The 14,734-nt window shown below is 38.6% G+C and overlaps 1 protein-coding gene and 1 pseudogene across 1 annotated transcript in view; one reads left to right on the top strand and one right to left on the bottom strand.

Moving 5' to 3' along the window:
* The window catches only part of LOC146482897 (uncharacterized), a 48,622-nt gene extending 40,551 nt beyond the window's left edge, over positions 1 to 8,071 (top strand). The window contains exon 2 of the mRNA XM_085106552.1: positions 8,050 to 8,071. The gene's annotated coding sequence lies outside the window, so the exon portion shown is untranslated. The remainder of the gene's footprint in view (positions 1 to 8,049) is intronic.
* The window catches only part of LOC146482895 (uncharacterized), a 47,644-nt pseudogene continuing 33,537 nt past the window's right edge, over positions 628 to 14,734 (bottom strand).

Here is a 14,734-nt window from a genome sequence, read left to right as displayed (position 1 = left end):
ACGAGGATGTTAAAAGCTGTCACTTAGTACAATGACAAGCACAATTTTGCGGCTAAGATAATCGTATTTTAAAAAAAAAGAACACGCAATTTCTACCACTTGGAGAAAATCATATTTACAGGCGAACCTGAAAACGCTCTGACAAACATCATTCTTTAAAAATTAAAGTTCTTGATTCTAAATATGGGTAGATAAACCGTTAAATCTGGCTTAAGTAGCCACATTCGTTCTGAATTATCATTTAAGTAATAATTTGTTCTCAATATTGTCTGATAACGAGTAATGACATAAAAAATTTATGAAATGACATCAAAATATCTTTACAATGTTGGTATGTTATTTGTTATGAAGCTATAAAAAATTAAATGTAACGTCAAATTCATGTGTGCAGTTTTCTTAACGTTACATCGAAAGAAGCAAAATTACATTTGAAAACTTCATTAAGTGAAGTGCCATTTTGGAAAATGAGTACCAAAAGCAAGCCTGTACATGTGTTTCCGGATCCAGATATATTAGGAACCGCAAAATTAATTAAGCAAAGGCTTAATGCAGTAACCTTATTTTGTTTACCTTTCATTTGCTACTGATTTACTGGGTTTTTGTATCCGGCCATTGCATCTAAGATCTTCACACTACATACAAGTTCTCTGGATAGTTTGCATCACACCAAATGGACGTCATCAATGTATAAGTTATTCGCCCAGTAGTCCTCTCTTGTCTTGAAAATGATGACAGTTCTGCCAAAAAAAAAATGGTCATTTGGGATTAGTTTTACTTGAGGCTCTAAATTTAAAAGTTCGTGGAGCTCAGGTGAAGCGCTTAATTTGTTTTTGTTTGCCAGAAAAAGAGGAAGAGATATAAACGAACTTATTTGAAGACACTACCCACGAAGCCCAAGACATATTTTAAGCAACAATGCAATAATTTCCCCTAATCAACGAGATTCCTGGTGCCTCAATTGAAAACAACGTTCAACGAAACCATAAGTCAAGCAAGGTTTGACTCCCATTAAGGTCATGAAGTTCATAAAGTTCAAAGATACGATTGTTAAAAATCTGAGGGGAAATGGCACCTTTTAAACATTCGTTCAAAGGTACGATTGTTAAAAATCTAAGGGGAAATGGCAACCTTTACACATTCGTTCCTTATCTCAAACGGTTGAACCAATAACTAGTGCGAGAACAGGCGATCAAATCGTGAGGAACGCCTGGAAAAGGCTAGTGGAAGAAAAATAAGGCATTTTCTCATGATAAAAGGAACAACGAAAACGAACATCTTCTCATGGCATTCTTCCTCAAAACTATCCCGTCGTTTTAACGAAGAGCGGAAGGCTTGGTTATTGAAATAATATTTAGACAGATATTACAACTATTCCACTGGCAAGAATTGAGCTTTTTTTGCAGGTAGCTGTCGTTGTTTATCATAAAATTACTCCTGTTTAAAGTGAAACACAACCTAAACTTACCATTCTTTTTTTATTTCCTTTCTCCAAATTCAAGCGTCACGTCATCACCAATCAGCACAAATGGAGCCCAGTACTTCAAGTCACGGAACTGCTCTGACTCGCGCAGAGATTTCACAGCCTTGTGAAGAGCCACACTCGCGCTTTTTCCATTTGCCAGGTGTTGGTAGAAGTGTTTCATGAGCTCCATGGTGGCCTCGTCATCAATCGCCCAGAGTGACACCAGAACAGAGCGAGCACCAGCACACAAGAAAGCCCGCGCGATACCAACCACGCCCTCGGCTTTGACTTCTCCACGGCCACTGTGACAGCAGCTAAGCACAACGAGTCTTGCTCGCAGACGAACGGCTTGCACATCTGACATTGTTAAAATGTAGCGTTCTTTTCTAGGGATAGGAGATGTCCAACCTGGGTTAGGGGTCAAAAGAATTTCTCCAGTTTCAGCACGTCCGTGCGCGGCAATGTGCACCAAAGCAACCGACTCGAACCTTTTCATCACTTCGTCTTTAGTTGCATCTCGTCCGGTGAGAGGTGTGGTCTTCAGAAGTTTTCCAATCATCTCCACTTCCTTTCTGGCAAATGGAAGTTGGTTCCAAACGGGCTTACCAAACACGTTGGTAACTTCTTCCAAACATGGATCTCCCACGAGCAACGCCCCACTCCTACAGTGGAAGTCCTCGCGCCCATCTGCGATCAGTCGTAAAGCGGTCAACGAGGGAACGATGTGAATCCTGATTGATTCACCAAGCGCAGTGTAAGGAACCAGGAAAAATGGACCATCTGGAACAAGGAGTAACTGGTCACCTTCGAGCAAGTCTTCTATGGGGCCAATAATAACATCATACAGCTGGCGCAAAGAATTGACAGAGGAGGTCGGTGATTGGTCTGTTTCCTCAGCAGCTTCTCTGTTGGACGGAGGGTCATCACATACTTCATCCATTGATCGATCCTCGCACATGACCCGAAAACCTTCAATAATGTCTCTCAAAGTAGCATCTATTAGCAACTTGCAACTATCAGGTTCTATTTCCTTTTGCTTAAAGAGAATCTCTTTCCCTCTTCGCAGCAACCAAAAACTGATCGCATTTTCATCAAGTGCAACAAAAACTATTTCTGTAATTAAATTGTTTAATATATAGGTAATTGTCTCCTTAGGTTCAGCTGAAGCGGACGGTGATGAGTCAACTCCATACTTTTCTTTCAAAACATCGATCAAGGTCTGCGCTCGTCCTTGCTCAGCAGTACACAAAGCCTCGTCAGTCTCTCCCGTCTTCACAAGAGTTCTCCATAACGAAGTGTACGCACACTGGTGGCGATCACGAAAGCTTATTTTCCACATCTCTTTTGACTGTAGAAGAGCTCTGATGTCATCAAAGGTTTTTACGCTCGATCGATAATAATCAAGTGCCTCACTCAAAGAGCCCACCCATTCATAATTATGACCTAATGAATGGCATGATTCTGCCTCTTGAACCTTGTCCCTTAACTCTTTAGCAATACTAAGGTCTTGTTTGTGACACTCTATTGCTAATTTAAATAAACCTAGGCTGGAAAATACTCCGCCCAAGCTGCCATAAGAAGCTCCCTCTGCAGTCTTGTCTCCCAATTCTTTTGCTATATCAAGACTTTGTTTCGTGTACTCTATGGATTGCTCAAAATCACCCAAGCGTAAAAGAGCTGCACCCAGGTTTCTAAAAGCGTACCCCTCAGAGTTTCTGGCCCCAATTTCTGTAGCGATACTGAGACTTTGTTTCCAACACTCAAAGGCTTGTTTTAAATTACCCAGACCTTTATAATCAACTCCTAGATTGCCATAGGCATCTCCCTCCAAATACCTGTTCCCTAATTCTTTAGCAATATTAAGATGTAGTTCGTGATACTTTGCGGCTTGTTTAAAATTACCTATATTGCCATAAGCACCTCCCAAACTGCTATAGGCTAATCCCTCCTCATGCCTGTTCCCTAATACTTTAGCAATATAAAGACGCTTTTCGAGATACTCTGTGGCTTGTTTAAAATTACCCAGCCTGTAATAAGCATTGCCCAGATTGCCATACGCTCTACCCTCCTCATTCTTGTTCCCTAATTCTTTAGCAATATTAAGATGTAGTTCGCGATACTCTGCGGCCTGTTTAAAATTACCCAGACTTTGAAAAGCACTGCCCAGATTGCAATAGGCTGTTCCCTCCCCATCCCTGGTCCCTAATTCTTTAGCAATATTAAGATGTAGTTTGTGGTACTCTAAGGCTTGTTTAAAATTACCCAGACCTTGATAATCAACTCCCAGATTGCAATAGGCTGTTCCCTCCAAATACCTGTTCCCTAATTCTTTAGCAATTTTAAGATGTAGTTCGTGATACTCTAGGGCTTGTTTAAAATTACCCAAACCTTCATAATCAACTCCCAGATTGCAATAGGCTGTACACTCCCCATCCCTGTTCCCTAATTCTTTAGCAATATTAAGATCAAGTTCGTGATACTCTACAGCTTGTTTAAAATTACCCAGCATGTTATAAGCACTGCCCAGATTGCCATAGGCTGTTCCCTCCCCATCCCTGTTCCCTAATTCTTTATCAATATTAAGAGCTAGCTCGTGATTCTCTGCGGCTTGTTTAAAATTACCCAGACTGTGATAGGCATTGCCCAGATTGCCATAGGCTCTTCCCTCCCCATCCCTGTTTCCTAATTCTTTAGCAATACTAAGATGTAGCTTTTGACACTCTATGGCCTGTTTAAAATTACCCTGACTGTAATAAACACCACCCAGTTTATAATAGGCATTTCCCTCCCGCTCTCTATCTCCTTTTGTTTTCGCAATGCTAAGTTCTTGCATGAGCTTCACTATATCTTCTGACTCGCCCTCCGCCATTTTGTTTTGACGATGATCGGAGATCCTATCAAATGAGCTTTTGTTTCACCAAGGACGTTCCTAGAAAAAGAGAAAGTTTGAGAACTCTCCCATTTGTTCTTAATTTCTCTGACTGTAGGTAAGATATCTTTCTCACATAAATTTCCACTGACAGACATGGCCAGACACGGAATCCCTGTGATACGGCTTGATGCAAAACTACCGACTTTTCTTTTGTCTGTTTTGTTGAAAGGATAATTACAGAACCGTGTTCTGTTGTTTCAATTCGTTTAACACATCTGTGGCAACTTCAAGTTCAATGGCGGTGCAAACAATAAGTAAATCAAGTAAAGTTCAAAATAACTGGCTTGTTGATTATGACTTGTTTTGCAAGACCCTGGACTTGCCTGCCTCGATCAGAAACTAAGAACTGAGTTGGTAGTTAACATCTCAGTAGTTAACGTCAGTTGAGAAATTGAGTGAGTTGGTCTTTGACATGGCCCATGCAAATGAGTTACCGTCAGGCTGTACCGTTCACTGCTTCTCTAAATCGGGGCTTCTTGAAATCAGAACAATCAGGCTCAATAAACAGAAATGATGACTCTGGAAATAAGTGATTTACAGACAAACAATTACGACGGCAAAGGGCCAAGACAAACGAAGAAGGGCTAGGGGAGGTGTATTTTACATGTAATCACATGCCTGTCATTCAGTTTTCGCTCGATCAATTTTCACGCACTTATAATAATTGCGGCACCGAGAATGGAAACAGGAACTTTAAATGTTACTAATGTTGACCAAAGAAATGAAATTTCAAACATTTGACAGAATTGTCAGCCTACTCTACGGAATAATTAGAATAACACAAGTGAGCAGAAATTTTTAGTCGAGAGTTGACTTTGAAAACAGACAAAGGGAACATGTGGTTTTGATTTCCCTTTGAAGAAATTCTTATATTTCGGGCTGGCTTGTCTTCGAGTTTTTGGTGTGTCCCTGAACAAGTAATTCACAAAGCCCTCATCATCAAGTCGAGACAGCATCACATCATGATAACGAAACATCGTTTCAGCCATTCATTCACAAAGGAACTGGGTGGTGTTTACAAGGAAGAGGGATAACAATACAAAGTTATCGCTTATTTTCATAAAAGAACATTTTTTCGATAAGGTTAATTAGCCAAAATAAAACCAGACTGTGCAAGAAACAAACAAACAAACAAAAACATAACAAGAACAAAATCAACGACAACCGGACAGAAACAAGCAAACAACAACAACAACAACAAAAAGGTTGAAATAGTTGTTGAACTGCACATTCTGGATTTAAGTGCTTCGCTGTACCGATAAAAACTCAGTATTTTAATAATTAGTTTTTAAAAAAGCGCAAATGCATGATGTTTATGAAGGAATAAAAATAACCGAGAGTTTTGTTTTCGAGTTTCGGGCGTTCCTTTTTTGATTCGATTCCTAGAATTTGAGGTGCTTCGCTTACGAATTTTCGACAAATTTCGTTTTCTGCAAGTATTGGTTGCTTCGTTTTCCATGGCCAGTTGTGGTAGCTTTGTTTTCGAGGTTCCATTTCATCGCTTTCAGTTTGGGTGCACGGTTTTCGAATTTAGAATAATAATGAGGTATTTGTACACGACACTTACTTTGAGCCTTAGTTCCCCCCTTCACCCCCTCCCCCAGGCACCACACAATCACATCTTGATTACACATAAATGTACAAGGCGCTCTCCTTGTACCCTTTACACCCCAGTAAACAAATTCAGTTATCACATGACATATACATGACTAGTGCGCGTGAGAAACCTGTGCATCAGTTTGTTCACTACAGCGTGACACAATGTTGACTGAACCATTTTGTAGCCTGGTTTGAAAATCCAATGTTCTCACACTCGGAATAAATTCTCCTCGAATAAATAAAATAGCTACTAACTGGAAATTAAACCTGAAAACACTTTAATGCCACCTGTTGAAGGAAACCCGAACGCATTTGGGAGGAAAGAATTTTACAGCTTTTATTTAAAACCAATAACGTGACGAAATATGGATTGTGACGTGACATTTTGAACCTCGACCACAGGAGGACAAGGAAACACTGCTCTAATAACGACAAAAGTCTCAATAATATTGCAAGGAGTCATGACAAATCTTTTTAGTAACTAAGTGGCTGTTTCATACTGCCACTACGTGTTGCTATGTATATAGCGTGGCACGATGATGGCTTAGTTTTAAATTTTTGTTCGTCAGACAAGTGTCAACATTTTTCTCTGTCAGTAAATGAGGTTGAGTTGAAAAACGCCAGGGAGTCTTTTTAAAATTCCAATTTAACTGGAATGCAGTTAAGGGAAGCATTCAAGTGAGCCAACTGAAATTCAGAAACTCCCAAATAATAGTCAGTTATAATTTAATATTAGTGAGAGAGTTCTCACCTTACACGAATTTTTTGACACCTCACTAATCTTTGTTATCCCATGTATTGAATATTTCCTTGCTCCTGGTCAATAACCCTTACAAATTAATCTGTTAAAACCTAACACAAGCGACTAACTCACCCCTTACAAAATGACTATAGGAGTTTCGTCAGGAAACTTGGTAGAAACTCTCTACAAATAAGAAATTTGAAAACAAACCATTAATATCCAGTCTACTGACATTATCTCCAATACTAGTGGCTGCCAACATAGGATGAGGAAAGTTAACACAAGGAAAGGTAAGAGCTGATTTAAATGTAAGAAGTGGCATCAAAATATTACACCCCGATAGCCGTCAGTTAAAAAGCGAACTCGCGTTCTTTTAAACTACTTCGTTTTTATTCCGACTTGTTTAATTTGTCTAATGTGACTGAATTGTGAGTGAGACGAATTCGTAGAGACTGTGTTAAGTTCAGATAGAGAAAAGAAAATTAACCGTCGTGTGTGCTCACGTTCTCTTTTAAACCTTGAATTTGGTCATTTGACGTTGTTGTTTTGCAGAGAACGGCAAAGAAATGTACGAAAATGCATGATGCACGTGCAGATGTGCTAATTAAACCTATTGTTTTATGACGTTCCCGTTACTTCTTTGACCACAGCTGCATTTTGTTTAATATTTAATATTTCTTGTTCAATATGGACTCCTGGCATTTGCCAAATTTAAGCGTCCAGATTGCACCAGATTGCATCTCAGAGTACTTAAATTTTCAAAATTTTCCGGGGGGACATGCCCCCGGACCCCCCTAGTAAGTCGCGACTTCGTCGCTCCAAATGGGCGCTCTCGCGCCCATTTTGCCAATATTCTGAATTATGCCACGCCAGGGCTTACAAACAAAAAAAGGCCAGGAACGCCCCTGCTGACATATTTTTTTGCACAACTGAAAAAATACGGCTACTGCTAGATTATGGTCGCATGGTAACTTCAACAGTTATATGAGCCGGATTCTTGCAACTCATTTAAACAGCGATGATAGAGACGGAAGACGGATGACAACAGTTAAGATCCTCTTTTACCAGTCCCGGCAGTGTGAACAGTAAAGCGGGCTCAGTTTTGATCTTACTTACGAGTCAGTATTGCCAAGTTCACAGATTATCAGGGCTGCGACGAATTGTCCTCCGCAGTCGCGAAAGTCACCATGATGTTCTTGTCGATTGAAAACACAGAAACAATCGAGCCGATTCTGGATTTCATGAAGAAGCTATATAACGCCACGCAGAAACCAGATGTATAGAATTTCATATGTGACCGATTCTAATTGGAAGTTTTGTTTGGGTAAACTGATTTTAAGTGATTTAACAAGGAACACATTTCGAAGAGCAACGTGCATGTTTAAAAAACAAAAAATGAAGAAGCGAGTAGCGTACTGTAGCACTAGTTACCTGATTGAGAATAAGTTTTCCTCAAAGGAGCTTTGTGTATTTGCTTCATTTCAATTAAAAAGGCAAAAAATAGTAATAATTAGTGGATCCATGCAGCTTTTGACCTATTGTCTTGATTTTTCTCGTAAGCGATAACATTTTCCTGCACCAAGGGTGGTCGCTTATAAGAACACTGTCACGGAAATTTTCCTTTATGTTGCACAAAAATGCTCAAATATTTCACAAAAACCCTTTTCTCTAACTTGAGATTATTCTTAAAAAACCGAAAGGAAAATATTAAGGGATTTCTACGAGGAAGAACAAATTATAAACAGTTTTAGACGATTCTTCTATAATACACTGGAAGAACTTGCAATATTTGCCATTTTTTTCAAGTTGCCATCCATTTCCATCCTAGCTTTCCGCAGCTGAAGATAATTTTAATACTCTAAACGAGTAGGGTTATTAATTGTTAACAAAACTGAACCATTATTTCAACGTTTCTATCGATACAAAGATGATTTATAGCTTTTAAAAGTGACGCTAACAATTAAGGTGACTCTGGTCTCCTTTAAGAGAGAGTTGCCTTTTTTAGTGTAGACGTTACTGGAACTGAAAGCCGTGCTTGGGTAACAAGAAAGATAAAAATTGTCGCCCAGATCAATCCATCGCTGTGGGATGAATATTTACAGTTTCACAGATACATACTCCGATGTGAGGGCTTACTGGGTTTTTCCCTGAAACTTTATAGATATCAAAGCGAAATATACAGTTTAGACTTCAGCGCCCAACTGAATCTGAGAACATTTTCCGGTAAGTGTATCGCCCGTACCGCGTCGTTACTGGCTAAAAAAACTGGCTTGATCTTGATTCATGAATATCCGTCATAGGTAAGTAAAATTCAAAACACAAGTCTCGTCAGGGATGAGTACAACGTTTGTGAGACTCTTAATTCGGTTGACTCGGAAACTATGGCAACTCATGGGGTGTGTTAGTGAGGCTGCAAATTAAATTGCAGTGGAACATAATTTAAGGAATTTGGGGCCGGTTGCTCGGTGAAAAGCGTAGACTAAAGGAGTGGATCTTAAACAAAGTACACAAATAATACGAGAATAGTTTGTATCTCGTATCTGCTAATGTGTAACGGAACGATTATTTAAGCTGCGAGCTGAGTATCATACGAAGCCGTGATGACTTACCATTGACTGCTTTCCCAAATCGATCCTTCTTGGAGTCAGTTCTAACCAACTTAGTACACTGAAATGACGATTCTGCAAGCAAAGAAGTAATTTGATGAAAAACAAATCAATAAGTTACTCGTAAAATAACTATCCTGTAACATGCTTTCCAAAATCAGATTACGCGACGCATATTACAAAGTACAAGGGCGGGATAGAGAGCAACATTTTGCCGAAAATAGTGAGTGTAGATTGCACGTTATACACAATGATTGTAATCACTGAAAAATTAACGTTTAACAGCTACCAAGGAATGACTGAATCTCAAAACTGCCAGCTTGTAACTTACCTCTTGTTTGAAAGTTCACTTTAAACCAAAACTGCGCGACATTCGTTAAGTCCAGAACAAATTCGAGGATTATACATGAGGACGCGTCTTTTTATAGCATAACGGCGGAAGTCTTCTATATTTTTGGGTTTCTTTTTAACTTAATTTTTAGACTTTCAGGCAATAACTATTGCGTCACCGAGTTCAGAAACAGAAAGTTCAAATACTGAATTCGCAGCTAGTAAGAAATAACTCACCTCGAAAATCAACAAAAGAGTGTATACTCTATTCCTCGTGAATTAACGTTTAACGAACAAAATCAGCAAAGGAGTGGCTGTAGTCTTAGTATTTTGGGTGTCTCTTTTTTTTCGCGCTTTGCAAGCTCTATATTTCGTTTTCGAATGTAATGTTTTTTTTATTTGTGTACGCTCCTGTTTGTGAGCCTGTGCTAATTATTCAAAAATCCCTCTTTTTCACGTATGGGCAGCGACACATCCTTGCATGTTGCCGCGCCACTAATCTAGCGAAACTTCAGACACGAGTGTTTTACTGGAAAATACACCACTGGTAAAATTCATACGAAACTACATCCGGGACCTGAGTAGTGTGTTTTCCATATCCTCAGTAGTGAGGATATTGATGACGTCATTTCCCGCTTTTTCGGTTGTTTCTGAAAACAGTCGGTGAAAAATGGCCAGCGATAGATTTGTCTATAAAGCGTTTTCATTCACGTAACTACAGGCCATATTGGTTTACTGACACAAAAGAAAGTATTTGCATAAAAATAGAGTTCAATTCCTAGAGGTTTAGGTTAGGACACCAACATGGCCGCCGTGAAGTCATGTGAAAACACTCTATATAATAAAAAAGAGGATATTACAAGGAGGTGCGAAGATATGAACTTTATTTTCTCTTGTTAAAAACAATATTTTACTCACTCGCTGCGCTCGTTCGTAAAAAGCTGTTTTTACCATTCGAAAATAAAATTCATATCTTCGCGTCGCCGTGATCCTCTATTTATCCATTCATCAGTACTAAAGGTCTGCTTACAAAGAGAGGGAATAACCCTAGAAGAAAATGTGTGATGTTTGTCAACGAGCTAAAATAAATGATTATTTTGCTTTCGAACGGGGGGGTGGGGGAGGGGGGGCTCCACTATGTAAGCTGTATCAGTATGTGCATGCGGCCCCAAAGGATATGATTTTGGTAAAAGAGGCAGAGACCGATACAACGTAGAATTACGGTTTAAAGGTTACTATATTTCGGCTGGCCAAACCAGCCTTCTTCAGGTACAATTAAAATTTACATACGCTTATATAGCTGACAAATATTTGCGCAATAGCGGAACTACGTTAAACTAAACTGATTGACATTATAAAATATGAAGCAAATGAAATAATAATAATAATAATAATAACAAAAAATATAAAAAATAATAAATAGAAAGAAGCTAGTAAATTTCTTCGCGATTTTTTATATTTTTTGCTTTTATTATTTCATTTGCTTCATATTTTATACTGTCAATCAATTTAGTTTAACGTAGTTCCGCTATGCGCAAATATTTGTCAGCTATATAAGCGTATGTCCCAATGTAAATTTTCATTGTACCTGAAGAAGGCTGGTTTGGTCAGCCGAAATATAGTAACCTTTAAACCGGAATTCTACGTTGTGTCGGTCTCTGCTTCTTTTATCAGTTGTATTTGTTTTGGTCAACGGAGACTCGAAGCCCAGAAAGTGAAAGAAATTCTAACAAGGGCTGCTGCCATCAGGCCATTTACGAGTTGCTAAGCTGAACTTTTCATGTGAAAATTATTTTTTGTTTGAAAAATTAATTTTTCTATAAAAAATTATGCACAATGCCTGGCTTTTATAATGACGTCCAAAGCAACTCGGAAATGACCTATTGTCTGGACAACAACAACAACAACAACAAAAACACAGTAACAACAACAGCAACAACAACGACAACTGGCATGAAACTGACCACAAGTTAGTTAGCACTGACCATCCAAATTCTTTGGCAATGAAGTCAGTGACGAAGTCACATAAATCTGTTCCTTTGTAACTGCTTTTTCCCAAACTAGGAAACTGAAATTAGGGCTGTCTTTAGCAGGTTACATTATATGCAGATCCTATGGTAACTTTTTAATCTCAAAAATGATCGAAACTTGTTTACCAATGTTTATGAATTTGTTTATACTATTAATGCAGTTTCCCCCGATAAAGAGTGCATGGTAGTAATAATCGATTATAACTGAATAAAAATGGAATCTACAAAAAATCTTCTAAATTTCTTCCCTCTGTATTATATTAAGAATGCGATACAGCTTTGACCCAGCGAAACCGTAAACTCCCTTATATGACTTTCAACCATGTTCAAAATTCTTAGATCTGCGTTTAAACATTTGCGAGTTTTCATAAATGTCCTTGTTTCTTGGGTTTTTCTATCGGAGTTGTTGGAATTTGTCAGATAGCCTGCGTGTCTGGTGCTATAAAGAAGAGGGGAGGGGATAGGGAATCGGGCACGCGCGAGAAACGAGTGGAGCGAAAACGCTCACGCGCGCGCCGTTCCAAGCAATTCGCACGCGCGTCTGATTTCCGTTTCCCTTAAGGTGGGGGTAAACGTAAATTTGAACGGAATTTTAAGAGGTTTAAACAAGGGATAAAAGAAAGAAAACGATTTTTGGACAGTTGATACCCACGCAAGAGCACCCCAGGTTGCTAGTGGACTAACTTGGTTTCCATCTATTAATTATTAACTACAAATTCTAATTTTAAAACTTCACTAAATCTTCAATATTTCTTATCTCTCTTAATTTTACCAATCCTTTTAGAAAAACTATTTCTTCACAAATATACCCATTAATTTACAAAAAAAACCCACAACACAGATTCACGGGATGAGCGGAGAGTTTTTGGATTGCTTGAAACGTGAACGAGATATTTTCATTAAACCGATTTTAAGCGGCGTGAAAACGGCTTTCAGATTTACCCCCGCCTTAACAGCGCCTGTTAAACTGGCTAAATGATTTACACCTTAAAATAGATCTCTCCAAAAAAAGACAGTGCTGAATAGTTTTCATTTAAATCTGTTTCACAATCGACATGGGTTTTCCCCTCTTCAGTCAACTGGAAACCGTTCATACTAACAAGCCTTCGTTTTCGATGTGCAATATTTCGGTTTGTACCCAAGACATATTTTGGCGGTGGAACGCAGAGACCAAGAAGTCAATCTCCTATGCTGCATCCATCATAGTAGTCGTTCCAAGTACGATTAGGCTAACCCAGGATAAACATTAACGTCTGGTTTATGGAAGGTGACAAATAAAAAAATGGTCTACAGTTCTGCAAATATTGGAGACATTCAAGATTTTGTCCACGGACTCAAAAGTTAGAACCACCATGTACGGTACTAAACAGTATCAATGGAAACCAAAAGTGCTCCTCAGTAGCTTTCATTTGAATGGTCATGCTTTAGGATTTCAGTATGGAGGTAGCTGAAATGGTCTAAACAGGCTAAAAGATTAAAATTGAAGATTTTAAATTCAATTCTGGCCAAATGTTCATTCCTAAATAGAACTGCGATTCTTGACTTTTATTAAAAGGTAACTCTTCCATACAAGAGCCTTTCTATGGGTATTTCCGAAGAAATCTAAGACGCGAAGATTACCGCGGAAAAAGCGAAGATCTCAAGATCGAAGCGAAGATCTGAAAATTGACCACAATTTGCGTGATCAAATTGAACACTCAGATATAATAATAATAACAATCTTTTAATAGGATGCTCCATCACAAGAGTGGTTTACATAGAGGTCCTATTACTAGATGTATATTATATGATGCAATTAAAATATAAAAACTGATATAAAACTGTCAAAACTCGTAAACACTACAGAAAATATCTGTTATTTCTAAATTTTGGCATTTGACCACATTTCTGTGTGTTAAAATTAGTGGGGTTCAAAGACCTGCGCGACTCCCACTGTGTGTCCGTTGTGTTGATAAAAGCCTTTTCAGTTTTGGTTTTACATGCAATTCTCTAAGCGATTTTCCTTTTGCATAAGAGAATCTTCCCTTTAGATAAAAATGTGACGCGACCGCTCTTAATGGTGTTTGTCTTGATCGTGAGGGATAATTCTCAAATATACTAAATTTCATACCGAACACTAAGAGCCGTAAGGATTAGGTTTTGATATGCCATTGTGTATGCTAGCTCTGTGGCATTTGTTAAGGCTTATCGGCTTGGATTGACTTCAAGATTTTAGGTAGCGCTAAATAAATGTTATCTTTAAAGATACAGGATCCGTGGAATTCTTAACTCGTGAATTAATGCATATGCTATTGTATCTCGCTGCGTGAAGATTGCACGGATATGATGGGTCTAACAGATCCTCGTCTTTACAAAGCTTATCATTGTTTTCTCTTGCTTTCGAGAGCTATAGATCGTTTTCACTCACGTGACCAAATCCTTGACTACCGTTGCTACGCCGCTATATTGGTGTACCAAAATTGTAAACAAACTAGAAGCGGCGCTTGCGAAGAACATGGTTTGGTGTCTGATTGTTGGCTGTGGCAGGAAAAGTGGACGAGAGAAAAGGATATACTTTGCAAGGGTGACTTCTATCGTTACAAATCAAGGTTAAAAAGCCCAAGAATTGTCAGAAGAGAGAAAATCTCGCTCGATTTCAGCGATAAGTCATGACGACCTCACCGATCTTAGAGCACGATCGTGTTTGCAAAAAGCACTTCGTTTCAGAAAGAGCGGCTTAAAGCTGGAATAAATTTAATATTGACTGGGTTCCAACATTACATTTGGGACACAAGAAAGTTTCGCTTGTGACTACGCGTAACCTAATTCTCGTTATTACACACCGAAAATATTCAATGACTTGTGCAAGCAACGTCAAAACTCAAAAAATATATATTGTATGGATAAGATTAAACTATTGCTGAATTGCAAAAGCTTGTGAACGCGTAAGTCAATTTTCGTTAAATTACACACCGAATAAATTCAATTGCTTGTGCGAGCTAAGTTAAAACTCAAAATTTATAAATTGTATGTAGAAAATTAAACTTTCGCTAA

The sequence above is a fragment of the Pavona decussata genome, unplaced genomic scaffold (assembly GCF_977016875.1).
Source record: "Pavona decussata unplaced genomic scaffold, jaPavDecu1.1 SCAFFOLD_41, whole genome shotgun sequence".
In the NCBI taxonomy this organism is placed as follows: Eukaryota; Metazoa; Cnidaria; class Anthozoa; order Scleractinia; family Agariciidae; genus Pavona; species Pavona decussata.
This window is presented reverse-complemented; position numbering and strand designations above follow the sequence as displayed.